Source organism: Amblyomma americanum, chromosome 2, assembly GCF_052857255.1.
Source record: "Amblyomma americanum isolate KBUSLIRL-KWMA chromosome 2, ASM5285725v1, whole genome shotgun sequence".
In the NCBI taxonomy this organism is placed as follows: domain Eukaryota; kingdom Metazoa; phylum Arthropoda; class Arachnida; order Ixodida; family Ixodidae; genus Amblyomma; species Amblyomma americanum.
The window spans coordinates 207800334-207817754 of NC_135498.1; the positions used below are offsets into that span (position 1 = coordinate 207800334).

The 17421-nt window shown below is 48.8% G+C and overlaps 1 long non-coding RNA gene across 1 annotated transcript in view; it reads left to right on the forward strand.

Moving 5' to 3' along the window:
• Positions 1-17421, forward strand: part of LOC144119436 (uncharacterized) — a 621994-nt gene that overhangs the window by 27697 nt on the left and 576876 nt on the right. The window contains exon 3 of the long non-coding RNA XR_013312367.1: positions 2250-2318. This is a non-coding gene — a long non-coding RNA (uncharacterized LOC144119436). The remainder of the gene's footprint in view (positions 1-2249; positions 2319-17421) is intronic.

Sequence of the window (17421 nt, forward strand, 5' to 3'; positions counted from 1 at the left end):
CAACCACATGCCCACCATCTCTATGGTACAAGCCGTCGTCCGTCAAGAGCTTGGAAATCTTGGCCTCCAACCCGTCAGCCCCGTACGTCCTTCATCCCCACCCGACATCACTTCGATTGCTCCTGACTGACCCTCCTACTTCGCTCCACGTCGACGTAACCCTAACCACTGGCGGACACCCGACGACAGGCCCATTTGTTTCCTCTGCCACCGTATTGGCCACATCTCCCGTCACTGGTGCAATTATTTGTCCCGTCGTAGCGCATACAATCGTCTCAGCTCTCACCGCAACGACGAACAGCCCAGCCACTTCACGCCCCCTCCAGCCCGGCAGAGTGCTATATCCAACGGCCATTTTTCCCGGCCCATTTGCTCCCCGTCCCCCCTGCGTCGGCAGTCTCGTTCACCCCTACGCCGTCGCTCTTCTCCTTGCGCCTACGTACGCTCGCAACCGGAAAACTAGACACTGCAGTGTCTGGAGGTGATGCTGCAGTACAGCCCCAGTCCCAAAATCCTCGCTTAGCCCTCCGCGCACACCAAAATTTGCTCGCTATTCATGTCGATGGAGTCCCTGTGAGAGCCCTGATCGATACGGGCGCGCACGCGTCCGTCATGAATTCAACCCTCCGACGCCGCCTCAGAAAAGTACTGACCCTGCACCCACAGCCGTTCTCCGCGTTGCCGACGGCGGAACGCCTCCTGTGGTTGGACTAAGCACAGCCCGTGTGGCTATTTCCGGCCGCCATACATCCGTTCTGTTCTCTGTTCTCTACCAGTGCCCTCATGACGTCATTCTTGGCCTCGACTTCCTGTCTGAGCATTCAGCCCTCATCAACTGCGCCACCAGTGTTGTCCAGCTTGACCTTCCTCTGAACGAGGGTCTCGGTTCTGGCAGTCTTGATGTCATAGGTAGCATAAGAGGCCTTTCGCACAGTTCCCGCACTCGTCGTTAGATGACGTTCCACGTTACACTCGCGGTAAAACAGGATGTGCTATATCCGCCGCTATGGACGAGGGTGGCGCTGGTGAACACTCTCAAGGTTCGCTTACACCCATTAAAACATAACGAGAGCAGCAGATTGGACAGCCGTCGCCGTAGCTCAGTTGGTAAGAGCACCGGACGCGATATTCGGAGGTCGTGGGTTCGGATCCCACCAGCGGCATGGTTGTTTTTCTGCTGCTTTATAAGTAACTTTCTTTAAGCGATAGATTAATTTAAGTATCATTAACCCTGTGATTAGCAGTACACATTAAAAAAAAATTTAACATTCCCCTACGCACCTTGGTTTCGGTGACTGTTGGCTTCCTTCATAAGTATATATATATATATATATATATATATATATATATATATATATATATATATATATATATATATATATATATATATATATACAATATACAAGTAGTATTCTCCCATAAGACTTTCCAACGCCCTGATTCCGCAATGCCTGCATTACTGCTGAGGTTTCCAGTGAGTCGAAACTATACCTGGTGTTAAATAGCACTGGTCATGTAAAGATAATATTTTATGCTTAATTTGCACCACCTTTCTGAAACTTAGTCTTGCACGCTCCCCTATGGGACACCGATCTTGGATATAATGGAATGTTAATTATCCTGCCGTCTTTGTTTCGCAATTTATTCCTTGTTATTCGCTCCATAATTTTTTATGTGTTCTTGTTTCTGGTAACATTTTATAGGTTGCAATGTGTGATGCAAACAATTTTCATAGCACAAAGCTGAGAGCATTGCTCCTTTGTTTTCACCGCGGGAAAGTTTCGGGGAGCTTTGGTTTTTTTTCGTGTTTCGAGAAAGCCCAAGAAACTTGTATGTACAATACTTTCACTCATTGAAAAGTTTATTTGTGTCTTGCCGTCTATTTTGCGGAAAAAAGAGATCGCGATTTTGGCACAACATTTTCTGATAACGTTCCATAGCCAGAGCTGCCTTACTTGGCAATTTGGATGGTGCTGAGCTGCATTATCTACGTGCATGAGAGCCATTTTTTCGCTTATAACTGCGCTCTGAATATATGGCGTTGCCTCGTCTTCTCTCAAGGTGTCTTTGTGCATGCAAAAGAGCCCTTAAACTACATTATGTAATTGCCCTCGTCGTATGTAACTTATTTTTAGCGCTTCAGTCCTTTGTTTCGAAAAAGTAATGAATCAACGGCCTGGCAACGTGTTCATTCGAGCACTAGAGTAAAGGTTGGAATGCCTTCTTTTTCTCTGTTCATCGATTTGCAGCTCAATGCGGAGGACACCTTTCCTAATGACAGCAAAGACATGTTCGCCGCTGTCACCATGGTGTCTTTGGTAAGACTGCCTTGGAGATGTTTTTTCACTTTTGTCTGCGTGTTTCGCTTTCATCACTGAAGACATGTGGCGTTGTGAGAACATCATCAAAGTGCTTTGAACAGAGGAACCAGTGTGTCCTGTTCTCACTCTGCGCGGTAATTTAATAGAGTCAGTACAGAATACGAGGTGGTCGAAATTAATCCTGAGCCGTTCACTACGGCATCCGTGAAAGCCCACATGTAGTTTCGGTAACGAAATTCCACGTAACTTAGAAGTAATAAGCGAGCAAGACGGAGGTGAAAACGTACGTCGACTATTGAGGCGAAGTGGTGTCTGGAATATGGGGAGCAGAACGACAGCGAAACTTGCGTCTAAACAAAAGTCTTTATTTGGGCTGACTTACGTTCACAATGGAGTGAATCATTCGGCTGCGGCGTAGCAAGAAGCGTGCTCGGCGCTCCTCGAACAGAACGCCCGCCGCAGCCGGTGTGCTCGATAAAGCTGACAGCGAACTTTCGAGATAAAGCGTGCAAAGTTACTAGAACTATCTGGAACAACGCAGACTCAGCTCTTCCTGTATGCGATCAATAGAGATAAATCTGATCGCGTCTTGCATCGCTAGCAAAGCTATAAAGCGGCGCGCCGGCAGCTTCGAAGAATGAACAAATAAACACTGCAAAGATTGGCTGCTGTACTGCCCCATAAAGAAGCATTAAAAAATATGATGCATTAAGACAAACAAGGCGACTAGCAGCAAATAATACGGATCGTGCGAAAATAGCCACAGTGTGTGGGAACACAGCGTCCTTTAGCGCGCATAATAGGGCTTTAGACGGTGACACGGATCTCCCCGAAGAACACTCGGACCGAAAGAATGGACTAAGAGACAGGTGTACCCACACAGACGCACATTTCATACATCCTACGTGACACACACACTAGTACACAAAACTAGCAAAGCTAACACAAAACACAGAATATAAATACACACGACCCGGGAACACTGCTACCAGCATCTGCTACTAGCGTCCTACTGTTAGCGGTCGGCGTTCGTGCTCAAGTTTGGTTCGATGCGGCTGCGGCGTTGAATGGATCCAGCAGCCGGCATCGAGGCGGCGTTCGGCGTGCTTGGGCGGGCGTCGCTGGCGGCGTCGTATAAGCTCCCGGTCCAAGCGCCCGTGGAGGTGATGCCGGTGTTGTTGGTGTGGGGGGCACCACCCGGATGGGTGGCAACAGCGCTGGAGGCAGCCCTGGCCGTAGCAGGTGCTAGCGTCCTCCGTTGACGCCCCGGAACGGGCTCAGGCACGGCAGGAAGTCCACGATGCGAAGTCGTAGAACGCGAGCTCACCGGAGCAGTAGCCGGAGTCTCTCTCTTCCAGCCGAAGCATCCCTGACCCGCCGGAGCCTCCGCTTCTCTCCTGTAACCCCCCGTGCCTCGCTCTCACTCGCCCTTTTATAGCCTCGGTGTTAGTCCACGTAAGCCTTGTCGTCGTCTTGTTCTCCACCAACCATCTCTCTGCACCTCACCGAATGCTTCTCCACAAATCATCTCTTTCCACCTCACCGAATGCTTCTTCTTCGTCTTCTTTATTCTTCGGTTAATCCTCGTCGTCGTCTTCTTCACACCTCTTTCCTTCATAATTTTTTTTGGACTCCTTATTATATGTGACAGACGGACGACATGGACAACTTCTGGTCGTACGCGGCGTCGCTGGGACGCAGTCATTGCTTCAGGGAGGACTTCATAATCCAGTTCACCTAGCCGACGAAGAGCCTTTTATGGGAAATGGCGGCGCAAAAACATTCACTAGATCCACGGCGGCGAATGGTCCTTCAAAACCAGACTTGGTCTCCTGGCTGGTGTTCCGCGTGTCGTCTTCGTAGGTTGTAGCGTCTGACGTCGGTCCGCTGCTGATCTTTGATTCGTAATCGGGCAAGTCTTCGGACTACTGCGTGTTGAAGGCAGGCGGCGACGTCGATGTTCTTCGGTAACGTTGGGCAGAACGGCGTCTAGCGTGGTCTTGGCGTCCCAGCCATGCGCGAGCCTAAAAGGCGTCATCTGGGTGGCCTCCTGCAAGGCGGTGTTGTAGGCGAAGACGGCGTAAGGCAGGATGACATCCCAGGTCTCGTGTTCGGCATCGACGTACATGGCGAGCATATCGGCGATAGTTCTGTTCAGGCGCTTGGTCAGTCAGTCGGTCTGCGGATAGTATGCAGTTGCCCTCCGATGGCTTGTTTGGCTGTAACCTAGGATAGCTTGCGTTAGTTAATTCCGCCATGAATGCTGTTCCTCGGTCCGTGATGAGCACATCAGGGGCGCAGTGTCGCAGAATTATGCACTCCACGAAAAATTTGGTGACTTATGCTGCTGTTCCGTTCGGTAGGGCTTTTGCCTTGGCGTAGCGGATCAGGTAGTAGGTCGCTATGATGATCCACTTATTTCCAGACGTTGACTTTGGGAAATGGCCAAGCAAGTTCATGCCGATCTGCTGAAAGAGCCTTGAGGTGGGTTCCATGGGGTTCAGAAATCCTGCTGGTCGGGCGGGAGGGGTCTTTAGTCGCAGACAATTCTGGCAGGTTTTCACGCAATTTGCGACATCTGCAGACAGTTGGGGCCAGTAATACTTCTCTTGAATGCGTCGGAGGGTGCGAGAAAACCCGAGATGTCCAGCTGTAGGCTCGTCCTGTTTAGCCTGTAGAACTTCGTGGAGACAAGCAGGTACAACAAGAAGGTAGGCTGTTTTGTTCGGTTTGAAGTTTTTCACGAGGAGAAGGAAGACAGTCATCGCTTCAGTGAGGCTAGAGGTGCAGAAACCTTGCCTTCCAAGTACTCTATGAGGCGTTTTTAATCGTGGTCTGAGCGTTGCTGCTGTGAAAAAGAGCTTTAGGTGATGGGTCCTGGGAAGGTGTCCTCATCGTCGTAAGGCGGCAGTACATCTACACGTGCTCGTGAGAGGCTGTCATCGTCAGAGTGCTTGCGTCCGGACTTGTAACCGTCGGTGACGTCGAACCCCTGGAGACGCAGACGCCACCGAGTGAGGCACGCAGAAGGATCCTTCAAATATGAAAGCCAGCACAGCACGTGGTGATTGCTGTCAGCATGTGGTGATCGCCAACTGTCAGGTAAGGGCGGAACTTCAACGTAGCCCCGATCTTGGCAAGACACTCCTTCTCTGCTGTCGAATAGTTTGTCTCGGCCATGGAAAGGCATCGGATAGCATACGCGATGAATTTCTCCAGCCTTACGCTTCTTTGCCGAGTACGCGGCCGAGGCCTACGCTGCTTGCGTCGCTGTGAAGTTCAATGACGGCGGATTCATCAAAATGCGCCAGGATCGGTGGGGACTGTAAACAACGCTGAAGTTCTTCGAAGGCTTCTGCTTGCGGCTCTTCCCATTTAAATGGCACGTCGGTCATCGTCAGTTTGGCCAGGGACTCGGCGATGCGCGAAAAGTTCTTCACAAATCGTCGGTCGTATGCACGCAGTTCGAGGAATTTGCGCACTGCTTTCATATCGCCCGGTGGTAAGAACTGCCCAATAGCAGCTGTTTTCTTTGGGTCTGGGCGCACTCCCGTTTGCTAACGATGTGGCCTAGAAACAGCAGCTCTTCATTGCCAAGGTGGCACTTCTCTGCTATCAAGGTTAGGCCGGATGACTTGATTGCCTGTAGTACTGTTAGAATCCTTTCTAGGTGGTCTTTAAAGTTTGAGGCGAAGGCAACGACGTCATCTAAATCTACTAGAGAAATCTGCCAACACTGTATAAATTACTCACTGAAACGTCGCTGGTGCGGAACGCAATCCAAATGGCATCACCTTTAACTCGAAGAGGCCATCCGGAGTGATGAATGTGGTTTTCTCGCGATCTCTTTCATCTACCTCAATTTGCCAGTAGTCGCTCTTGTGCTTCATTGATGCGAAATACTTGGTGTTGCAGAGCCGGTCCAGTGTGTTGTTGATGTGGGGGAGGGGGTAGACGTCCTTGTTTACTATGTTGTTCAAGCGGCGGTAATCAACGCAGAATCGAAGTCCACCGGATTTCTTTCTCACTAGAACAACTGGTGCCGCCCAGGGTCTATTCGATGCCTGAATGACGTCGTCGCGAAGCATTTCTATCAATTGGTTCCCAATGGCTTGTCTTTCTCGAGGCGACAGGTGGTAGGGGCTCTTGTAGAGCGGTCGGACTTGCTGGTCGATTATAATGCGATGCTTGGCAATCGGCGTTTGTCGGACCTTCGGCGATGACGAAAAACACTCGCTCTAGCTTCGATGCAGATTGCAGATTTGGTCTTGTGTCTTCCGGGGCAGGGCTGCCTTGATGTCGAGAGTGGGTGAGTTCTCTTTGGCTAATCTTCTGCGGAGGGGGCGGAGAGGACGAAGGAGTCTCGTACGTCGAATATTTAATCGAAGAAAACGATCGTCGTTCCTGTGTTAATGTGCCGGTATTCTTTGCTGAAGTTAGTGAGCAGTAGTTCGACCTGGCCATTGCGGAAATGAGCGACGCCTCTTGCGATGTTGATTCCTCGATCTAGAAGCAGCTACGTGTTCCCCTCAATGATTGCTGCAGCTTTAATGGCTTTCGTGGCGCCTACGGTCACGATAAAGCTTGAACGGGGTGGGACGCTCACTTCTTCCTCTAGAACACTCAGGGCAACGTGATTTTACAGACTTCTCATCGAAGAGGTGGCTTCCTCTATCGAATGCGTGATCAGCTTGGATCGCAGGTCGATGATCGCCTGATGTTAATTTAGGAAATCCATGGCCAAGATCACTTCGCGGGAACATTGCCGTAGCACAACGAAGGTCGCAGGGTAGGTATATCCTTTGACAGTCACTCGAGCTGTGCCTCGCCCTGATGGCGTTATGAGGTGGCCTTCTGTGGTAGGAATTTGTGGGCCGTCCCAAGCTGGCGTGACTTTCCTCAGATGCGCAGCGTATGTTTCGTTCATCACCGATTAATCGGCTTCTGTGTCGACTAGAGCGATAACTTTCCGGCCGTCGATAACTACTTCTAAGTCGGATGTCCTAGCTCGGATGCACGTCGTCCTGGGCGTCAAGTCACGGCTTCGCCGGGCATAGGAATCGTGGGTAGAACGCGTCGTCGAAGGATTTCTCTTAGTTTTTGAAGGCGGTTCGCGTCGTGGTCGAGGATGTCTTTGTATGCGGCGTCTACGTGCGGCATGGTCGATGAAGGATCTTCGGTGTTTTGCGCGGGAACAACCTCACCTCCGGTGGTTTCTGCCTTTAGTTTATCCTATGTGATCTGGGAGACCATACTCGTTACGCGGCTGCGTAGCTGCGGCGTGGCGACGCAAAGTGCGAGGCTGACGGCGATGGTGAGTGGGAAAGGCGGTTCGGCGAGTACTCCTCTCGACGTAGGTACTCGTAAATTTCCTGCGGACGTTGGCCGAAATGTGGTCGTGGTGCGTCAACGGCAAATCCACGAAGACCGATACGTCGGTACGGGCAATGGCGAAGAATTATGGCCAGCCTCAGCGCAATGGAAGCACAATGGTTCTTTGTCGGAAGTCCTCCAGGCGCCGCATTTCCTGGTTCTTGAGCGTTGTTCGTAGGCTGGGTGGGCGAGGGCAGGGAGGCGGCGTTCTGGAACAAGTGGCTCATCTCAGAGAGGACGCGGGGGTGTTGTTGGGGTGAGGAGTGCGTACTGCAGCGGCGTAGGCTATAGCCACGGGTTCTATGGCCGCCGGGGTGCCAAGTGCCTGTTGCATTTCTTGCCGCGCCACATCTATGACAGTCGCTGATTGTGGCTGTGCGGAACATGGCAGCACTCGTCGTAGATCCTCGCGGACGATTCACGGATAACTTCCCGCAAGTTGTCGCAGGTGGTGGTAGTCGTGTCCGGACAGATTGCACGGACAGAGGAAGGGAGGTTGTACTTCTGAGCCCGGACGTCGAGTGTCTTCTCGATCGTGCAGGCTTCTTGTATGAATTCGTCGACTGTTTTTGGCGGCTGGCGGATGAGGTTGCCAAAAAGTTGTTCTTTTACGCCGCGCATTAAAAACCGAACTTTCTTATCTTCGGTCATCTCGGGATCGGCGGGGCGAAAAAGGCGCTTCATTTCGTCGATGTAACCGCAGACGGCCTCTTTCGAAAGCTGGATCATGGACTAGAGGAGTCGGTCGGCTCTTTCTTTTCTCACGACACTGGTGAATACCTTCAAAAGTTCCTTATTGAATAGCTCCCATGGCGTCACGAACGACTCGTGGTTTTCGTACCACGCACGTGCTGATCTCTCAAGTGAGGAAAATACGTGTCACAATTTTTGCCGCATCATCCCTCTAGTAATGATGCCACGCGCTAAAATTGGTCTAACCATCCATCGGGGTCTTCGCCTAGGATTTCATTGAAAGTTGGCGGCATCCAAGCTGCTGCAGTATGCTCGGTGTCGACATATTTGGCGAGATTGCGGTGCTCATAGCAGCGGCTGTTGGTGGTCTGGTGCGGTCCGGCACGGTTCCGCACTCCGGCTGCTCTCCCTGGAGACGTCGGCTGCCTCGGTGGGCTGCTGGCTCGTCCTCGGGAGCGAAGCGCTGAGGGCTGGCGTCAAGACTTGAAGGGGGAGTCTGGAACATGGAAGGCAACCCAGCACCTCCACCAGGTGTCACGAAGTGGTGACTGAATTTCATTTCATTTTATTACCTTTAATTCCCCCAAAGAAGAGGTGTTACATAAGGGGTGACAACAATTAAACGCACTAATTCACAATAACAGGAAAGATTATACATTTTCTCCGAAAAGACTCGGGCAAGTGATGATGGCAACGTTGTTTGTTAGGCCGTTCCAGTCTGCGGCTGCAAGAGGAAAGAAGGAATTATGAAAAGTGACGGTGCGAGAGTGTGGACGGGCAACTTGTAGGTGATGGCTGATGCGATGAGTGATTGAGAGATGCGTGCTGTGGGAAGAATATAAGGAGCGATCTGCATAGGGCTGTGGAAGAATTTGTGAAATAAAGACAGGCTGGCAATGCGACGGTGGAGCGATAAGGGGGATAATCGGGATGCTGTTTTTAAGAAGGAAACGCTGATGTCATAAGAGTACGATGAATGAATGAAGCGATCGAGCAGCGCGATTTTGAATAGAATCGAGGGCAGAGATGAGGTAAGCTTGATGAGGATTCCAAGTGTGCAATGCAAATTCTAGTTTGGATCTGACGAATTATTTGTAAGCTAATAACTTCACATGTTGGGGAGCATGGTGATGATGGCGCTTGAGGAAACCTAGCGTCTTGTTTGCTGACGTTGTTATGTTAGTAACTTGCAAGCTGCAAGAAAGATCGCTAGAAATTGTAGTGCTTAGATACTTGCATGACTGAACTAGTTGTACGGGAACTTAAGATATTATGTAAGAGAAGATTAGAGGATTACGGCTGCGGCTTATGGACAAAAGATTACATTTACGTGGGTTAAGTTCCAAAAGCCACTTATTGCGCCACACCTAAACAGCATTAAGATAATCTTGAAGAGAAGATTGGTCAGTGGTTGTGAGAATAGCACTATAAAGTACACAGTCGTCAGCGAACATGCGTATGTTAGATGTTACGTTTGAAGTCAGATCATTAATGTATATGAGAAACAGTAGTTGGCCAAGCACAGATCGCTGTGGGACGCCCGACATTACTAAGAGTGAGTTAGAGTTTTTAACTTTACGGAGACAAACTGCGAACGGTTAGTCAAAACACTTCAATCCACTTCAAAATATGGGGTGTAAATTTAATTGAGAATGTTTTATCACCAGGCGTGTATATGACACTTTATCAATAGCTTTGGAAAAAATAAAAAAATACGATGTCAGTCTGTAGATTACAATCAAGGTTAATATGCAGATCACGAATGAACGTTGCAAATTGGGTCTGGCAGGAATAACTCCGGCGATACCCTTGCTGAGCAGGTTGAAAAAAGTTTTTGGAATCAACGAATGCCATGATGCGAATATACATGCCGTGTTCCATGATTTTTCAGGGAACACTAGTTAGAGATATGGGACGGTAATTAAACGGAGAGTTCTTGTTACCTGATTTGTAGGCTGGTTTGACCTTCCCATTTTTCCAGTTTATGGGCAGTTTACCTGTGAGAAGATGAAAGTTTAATAATTTCAATTAGTGACGAAATTGGTGCTGAAGAACATATAAGAGAAGGCATAGTATCTTGAATAACTGGGGCGTTTCGAGGAAATGTCGGATCTCTTTCAATAGTAAACACGGAAGAAAACGCCGCATTGAACGTGTGGGCGCATTCAGTTTCACATACAGTCGCGCTCGAGCCATCGGTGAGGAAAATTGTGAGTGTGTGCTGGGGGTTAATGACTTGCCAGAACCTACGGGCGTTAGTAGACAACTTTTTAGGCAGATCAGAGTTGAAAAGGTGCAGTTGGCATCTGGAATACTTGATAAGTACGTTTTTTGGGCTACATAATATTTGTTCAAGCGTTCTGACTAGGAAGCGACTTCGCCGATCGGAAACGACGCTTCTTTTTATTTTCAAGGTGTTTGAGTGTATTTGTAACCATGGGTTTTGAGGGTTAGTTCGTATATTTATGTTCGGAATAAACCTGTCGACCAAATCTTCAATTTTCCGCTTAAACAAGTACCAATTATCATGACTGGATCTTTGTTGATATTAAAATTCAAATCCTGGCAAAAATGCGCCAAGTTCATCAATTATTGCTGTATAGGTCCCTTTATCGTACAATCGGATAGTTATTTTAGTTGTTGCATGTAAAGATGGTTTAATCGTGAAGCCGGCATGTATTACGTGGTGAGTGCGGATGCCTTGCATATACGTGATGGAATGAACGCATTCAAAGTTATCCGTTAATAATGTATCTAGAATATTAGCGCAGTCTTCGGTTACACGAGTTGTTTCGGATATAGTTTGAACGAGGTTAAAATTAAGGCAAACGTCTAGAAATTTATTAGCATTCTTATTACCTGTAGCGGTTAGATTAATCCAGTTGTTACTCGGAAAATTGAAATCTCCGAATAGGAGAGTGCAGGTGTTAGGGTATTTAGCTTTAATTTCATTCAATGCCTCAGTGAGTTTTGGGGGAAATCTCATCTGTTAGGAGGCCTGTAGCAAACGCCGATCACAACTGATTTAGGTGAAGCGTAGCATAAAACCCATAATATATCCTTATTTGATGAAAGGTGAATGGCTGAGCATGATAGATCTCGAGCGGTGACAATCAGTACCCCTCCACCCCGTCGATATGGGCGATCTTTGCGAAATACAAAGAAATTGGACAAGTCGGCAAGCACTTCACTATTAGAAATATTGCTGATTAGCCACGTTTCTGGCAAGACTAGTATGTTACTGGCCGATGAAGTGACGATATAGGGAAAAATGTCGGGCTTTGAAATCAAATTGTGCACGTTAGTAAAGATTGCTGACAATGAAAGGGCTTCTTGGTGTACATGCTTAGAACAATCTTTCTACAGGTGCTGAGATGGTTGCTATTTTACATCTTCTACTGTTTGTGATGATTCAACGAATATGTAGCGTTTAGGACCAATATTTATTGTTTTGAAGCGCAAAGAAAACTCATCGGATACCAATTTGCAAACTATATAAGATGTTTGCGGATGTTACGAACGGGAATGGAGAAGTCTTCGAAAATACTGTAGTTGGTGCCTTTCAGCTTAGTGCCTAAGGAAAGGATGCTTTCTTTAGTTTTCGATGAGGGGAACTTAACGATGATTTGTCTGGCGCGATCAGTAGAGTGGGGCACGAGGCGGTGGGCACGCTCGATTAGATTCGGTTTGATGGCAAAACCTAGTATAGCGGAGCAATGGCGAATGACACTTTCTTCAGTGCTTGCACACGTTTCAGTGGGGTAGTGCCAGGAATGTTGTAAAACATGAGAATGTTACGCCGAGAGTTCTTTTCTGTATTGTCAATACGCGCTTCCAGCTTGTCGCTCTTGGAGGTAATTTCAGTGTTAATGTATACAGGGCGCCTATTTCTGAATGGAGAGTAGAAAGCTTGGCGTTGTACGATTTCAGAGTATCCATGCGCTTTTTTTAAATGGGTCTGGGTTGTTTCGGTAGTTTTCAATTGTTCTTTAATGTTTAGCAGATCGGAAATTAACGTAGCTTGCCCGGTAGTCAGTCTGGAGCTCAGAAAGTATGCTGTCGTAACAGACGGTGCCGGGGTTTCAACATTGCCTGACAATAGTAAAAGAAAACGGATAACATCTGAACAGTCGACAACAACACTACAGCAGCTCTGAGGGCTCAGCAGCTGCATTAAAAAGTAGTTACTGGTTTTTTTAGCAAATAGGAAAAACCTATACTAACCTGCATTGTGAAAAGGAGCGGTTTAGTAGCCTGCGCTGATGCACAGCTACCGAGCCCACAGACCGGCGGCGATGACAGCAGGGGCTTTATATGGCTGCTAGAATTTTCAGATGATGTTCTTGGTTATGACACTGGCCTCTGATGGTCAAAGATGACGTCCTCTGGCGACAATGAGTGTAGGTGATGGGGAAGCAACGGTGGTGAGGCAGGCGGCTGAAAAAGGCCTCTTGCAAGGAACTTCGGGGCGGCGGTCGAAATCGATGTACAGGAGGCAGACGGCGGAGCGTCGAAAAGAAGTTTCACAGCGAGGGCAAACACCTGCATTGTGAAAAGTAGCGGAATAGTAGCCTGCGCTGATGCACAGGTACCCAGCCCACATACCGATGGCGATGGCAGCACGGGCTTTATATTGCTGATAGAATTTTCAGATGATGTTCTTGGTGATGACACTGGCCTATGATGGTCCAAGATGACGTCTTCTGGCGACGATGAGTGTAGGCGATGGGGAAGCAACGGTGATGAGTCAGGCTGTTGAAAAATGCCTCTTCCAAGGAACATCGGGGCGGCGGTCGATACTGATGTACAGGAGGCAGACGGCAGAGCGTCGAAAAGAAGTTTCACAGCGAGGGCAAACACCTGCATTGTGAAAACTATCTTATTAGTAGCCTGCGCTGATGTACAGCTACCGAGCCCACAGACCGGTGGCGATGGCAGCACGGGCTCTATATTGCTGATAGAATTTTCTGATGATGTTCTTAGGGATGACACTGGACTCTGATGGTCCAAGATGACGTCCTCTGGCGACGATGAGTGTAGGCGATGGCGATGGCAGCACGGGCTTTATATTGCTGATAGAATTTTTAGATGATGTTCTTGGGGATGACACTGGCCTCTGATGGTCCAAGATGACGTCCTCTGGCGACGATGAGTGTAGACGATGGGGAAGCAACGGTGATGAGGCAGGCGGTTGAAAAAAGCCTCTTCCAAGGTACTTCGGGGCGGCAGTCGATACTGCAGAGCGTCGAAAAGAAGTTTCACAGCGAGGGCAAACACCTGCATTGTGAAAACTATCTTATTAGTAGCCTGCGCTGATGCACAGCTACCAAGCCCACAGACCGGTGGCGATGGCAGCACGGGCTTTATATTGCTCATAGAATTTTCAGATGTTGTTCTTGGGGATGACACTGGCCTCTGATGGTCCAAGATGACGTCCTCTGGCGACGATGAGTGTAGGCGATGGCAATGGCAGCACGGGCTTTATATTGCTGATAGAATTTTCAGATGATGTTCTTGGGGATGACACTGGCCTCTGATGGTCCAAGATGACGTCCTCTGGCGACGATGAGTGTAGGCGATGAGGAAGCAACGGTGATGAGGCAGGCGGTTGAAAAAACCCTCTTCCAAGGAACTTCGGGGCGGCGGTCGATACTGATGAACCGGAGGTAGACGGCAGAGCGTCGAAAAGAAGTTTCACAGCAAGGCCAAACACCTGCATTGTGAAAACTATCTGATTAGTAGCCTGCGCTGATGCACAGCTACCGAGCCCACAGACCGGTGGCGGTGGCAGCACGGGCTTTATATTGCTGATAGAATTTTCTGATTATGTCATTGGTGATGACACTGGCCTCTGATGGTTCAAGATGACGTCCTCTGGGGGCACGCCACCGCATCGGAACTCGTCATGCAATCGCCCTTTCTTCACCTACTGCAGGCTATCCTGATATGGCTTCCCGCCACTTCAAGTATCAGCGCCGAAAGCTCAGGCTTTTTCGCGACGCATGACGCTACCGAGTCCTCCTGGCTGCCTGCCGACAACGACTTCTTCGACAACGACCACCCTGACCTGCATCCGCTGCTTGCAGCGGTGGACCAGCCCGTCATCTGGCAACCGGGCACGAACACCGGAACCCGCCACCTACATAAGCCGCTGTATTGCTGGGGCCATTTGGGGCACGCCACCGCATCGGAACTCGTCATGCAATCGCCCTTTCTTCACCTACTGCAGGCTATCCTGATATGGCTTCCCGCCACTTCAAGTATCAGCGCCGAAAGCTCAGGCTTTTTCGCGACGCATGACGCTACCGAGTCCTCCTGGCTGCCTGCCGACAACGACTTCTTCGACAACGACCACCCTGACCTGCATCCGCTGCTTGCAGCGGTGGACCAGCCCGTCATCTGGCAACCGGGCACGAACACCGGAACCCGCCACCTACATAAGCCGCTGTATTGCTGGGGCCATTTGGGGCACGCCACCGCATCGGAACTCGTCATGCAATCGCCCTTTCTTCACCTACTGCAGGTTAGTTATCCACCCTGTGCCGCTTCCTGCCGCTCTAGTGACCCGTTCTTGCTAGCGGTGTCGTGCCCCTTTGACGCCATTGACTGTTGCAAAAGGTTGCTGTATATTGCTTGCCCCTTCTGCCTCAACGTCCACCTGACTTGTCTTCTGCTCATGTTATCTGGGGACGTCGAATTGAACCCAGGCCCGACCGAAAGCAAAGCTCCGCCGTCTCTAGAATCAATTTCCGAAGCCATATCACGCATTGAATCCTCTCAGAGCACTGTAATTGCAGAGCTTGCCTTGATCCGTTCTGCTCAAACAAACATTGAAGACTCGGTCCGCCGTCTTTCAGCGCGGGTCGAAACACTCGAAAAAACAGTCGAATCTAATCCGGAAAATGTTGCTGCATCTGTAAATAACACCGACTTGGCCAGACTTACTTCAAACGTAAAAGCATTAACAAACAAGTGCGATGACGCTGAAAACCGCTTGCGCCGCTCGAACTTATTCTTTCTCGGTCTTCAGGATGAGCCCAGCGAAAGTTGGGCACAGTCTGAAGCACATATTATTTCTTTCTGCTCCGAACACCTAGACATTACTATTGATAGCCAAGACATCGAACGCGCGCACCGACTGGGCCGTTTCCAAACAGACAAAAACCGCCCAATAATTGTTAAACTGGCACAGTTTAAAGATAAATCAAGAATTCTTGTTGCAGGGCATAAACATAAAGATACCTCATTCTCAGTTCGTGAGGACTACACCGCAAAAGTTCGACAAGCGAGGCGAGAAAAAAACTTTTTTCTTACGGCCAACAAAGCAACGCCTCATTTAAGATCCGCTTCGACAAGTTACTTATCGGCAAAAGGCAGTTCACTTTCAACGCTGAAACGGATTCCATTGTAGAACTTAAACCATAGCGATTAGCCAAGGCGCCATGTGTCCCGTTTTTACAGCAGGTTCAACCATCCAAACGCTTGCGTCCTACCACAACTTATCAGAAAGCTTCTGTCCTGATGACCAACATACGCAGTTACCTGCCAAAAAAAGAAATAGTTGAAACCGTCCTTGAAGATCATAACACTGACATTGCGGTATTTACCGAATCTTGGCTAACACCTGATATCCAAGACGCAGAACTGCTGCAAGACAACCGGTCCTTTCATTTCTACAGGCGAGATAGAATAGGTCGCAGGGGAGGGGGCATTCTTGCTCTTGTCAAATCTAACATTCCATCCGCTCTAGTCGAGATTAATTGCCGCAGCGAAATAATATGTCTTAAAATCTGTCTTCCGTCTCGTACCAACCTAGTAATTGCATGCTATCGAGCACCTGACACAGATCAATCTTTCATTACGGACCTTCACTGTCTGCTTCAAGACCTGCATTCTCGACTTCCCCACGCCAATTTTGTACTCTGTGGCGATTTCAACTACCCGGATATCGACTGGGAAGCTTTAACAGCATCGTCTCGCCAATCTAAAGACTTCCTTGAACTCGTCCTTACATTCAACCTCTTCCAAGCAGTTCATGAGCCAACACGGGGCTCAAACATCCTTGACCTCATTCTTGTCTCCAGTCCAGAATTAATCCAATCACTTTCGCTATCTAGTGGACTCAGTGATCACAGTCTCTTGTTTTTCGACCTAACCATTGAAATTTCCTCCCACCAACCATCCGTCAAATACATCCGCGATTATCGTAATGCCGACTTAGCGAGTGTGAACTCCGACCTCGATCAATTTTTCGCTGCCTTCCTCCTATCCATGTCGACGAGATCCGTTAATGAAAACTGGTGCCTTTTTAAGCACAAACTTTTGTCGCTCATTGACGCTTACGTACCACTCATATGCATCCGCGGCGACGCCACTAAGCCTTAGTTTTCGAATGCCTTGCGCAAATTATCGCGGAAGAAAAAACGCCTCTTCCGTAATGCCAAAAATTCTACATCATCTGTCAAATGGAACAAATACTTCGCCAGTCTTCGCGAATACACCCAGTTATTACGGTCGTCTAAAAGAAAATTCTACAATCATGATCTCCTAGACATAATGCGCTCTAACCCAAAGAAATTCTGGAATCTGATAACGCCCAACAAAAACAGCTCATACAACATTTCTTTGAGAAGACAAGATGGCACACACGTTCCGCTTTCAGAACGCTCTGATACTATGAATTCCTACTTCACCTCAGTCTTCACCCACGAACCACCGGACAACAGGACTACTTTACCGCAACTTAATTTTGATTCAATGCCACCTGTTACCATCACATCTGAGGGAATTTCTAAGCTCATCGAAAATATCAAGCCGTCTACTTCCCCAGGACCCGACAACATACCTGCCAAAATCCTCAAAGGAACCAAAGAATTGTCTAGCCAAATCCTACAGCTCATTTTCGACCAATCCCTAAAGACCGGCCAAATTCCGGACGATTGGAAAACAAGCAAAGTTGTGCCCGTTTTTAAGACCGGTGACCGCTCTGACCCCTCGAATTATCGTCCTATTTCATTAACATGCATCTCGTGTA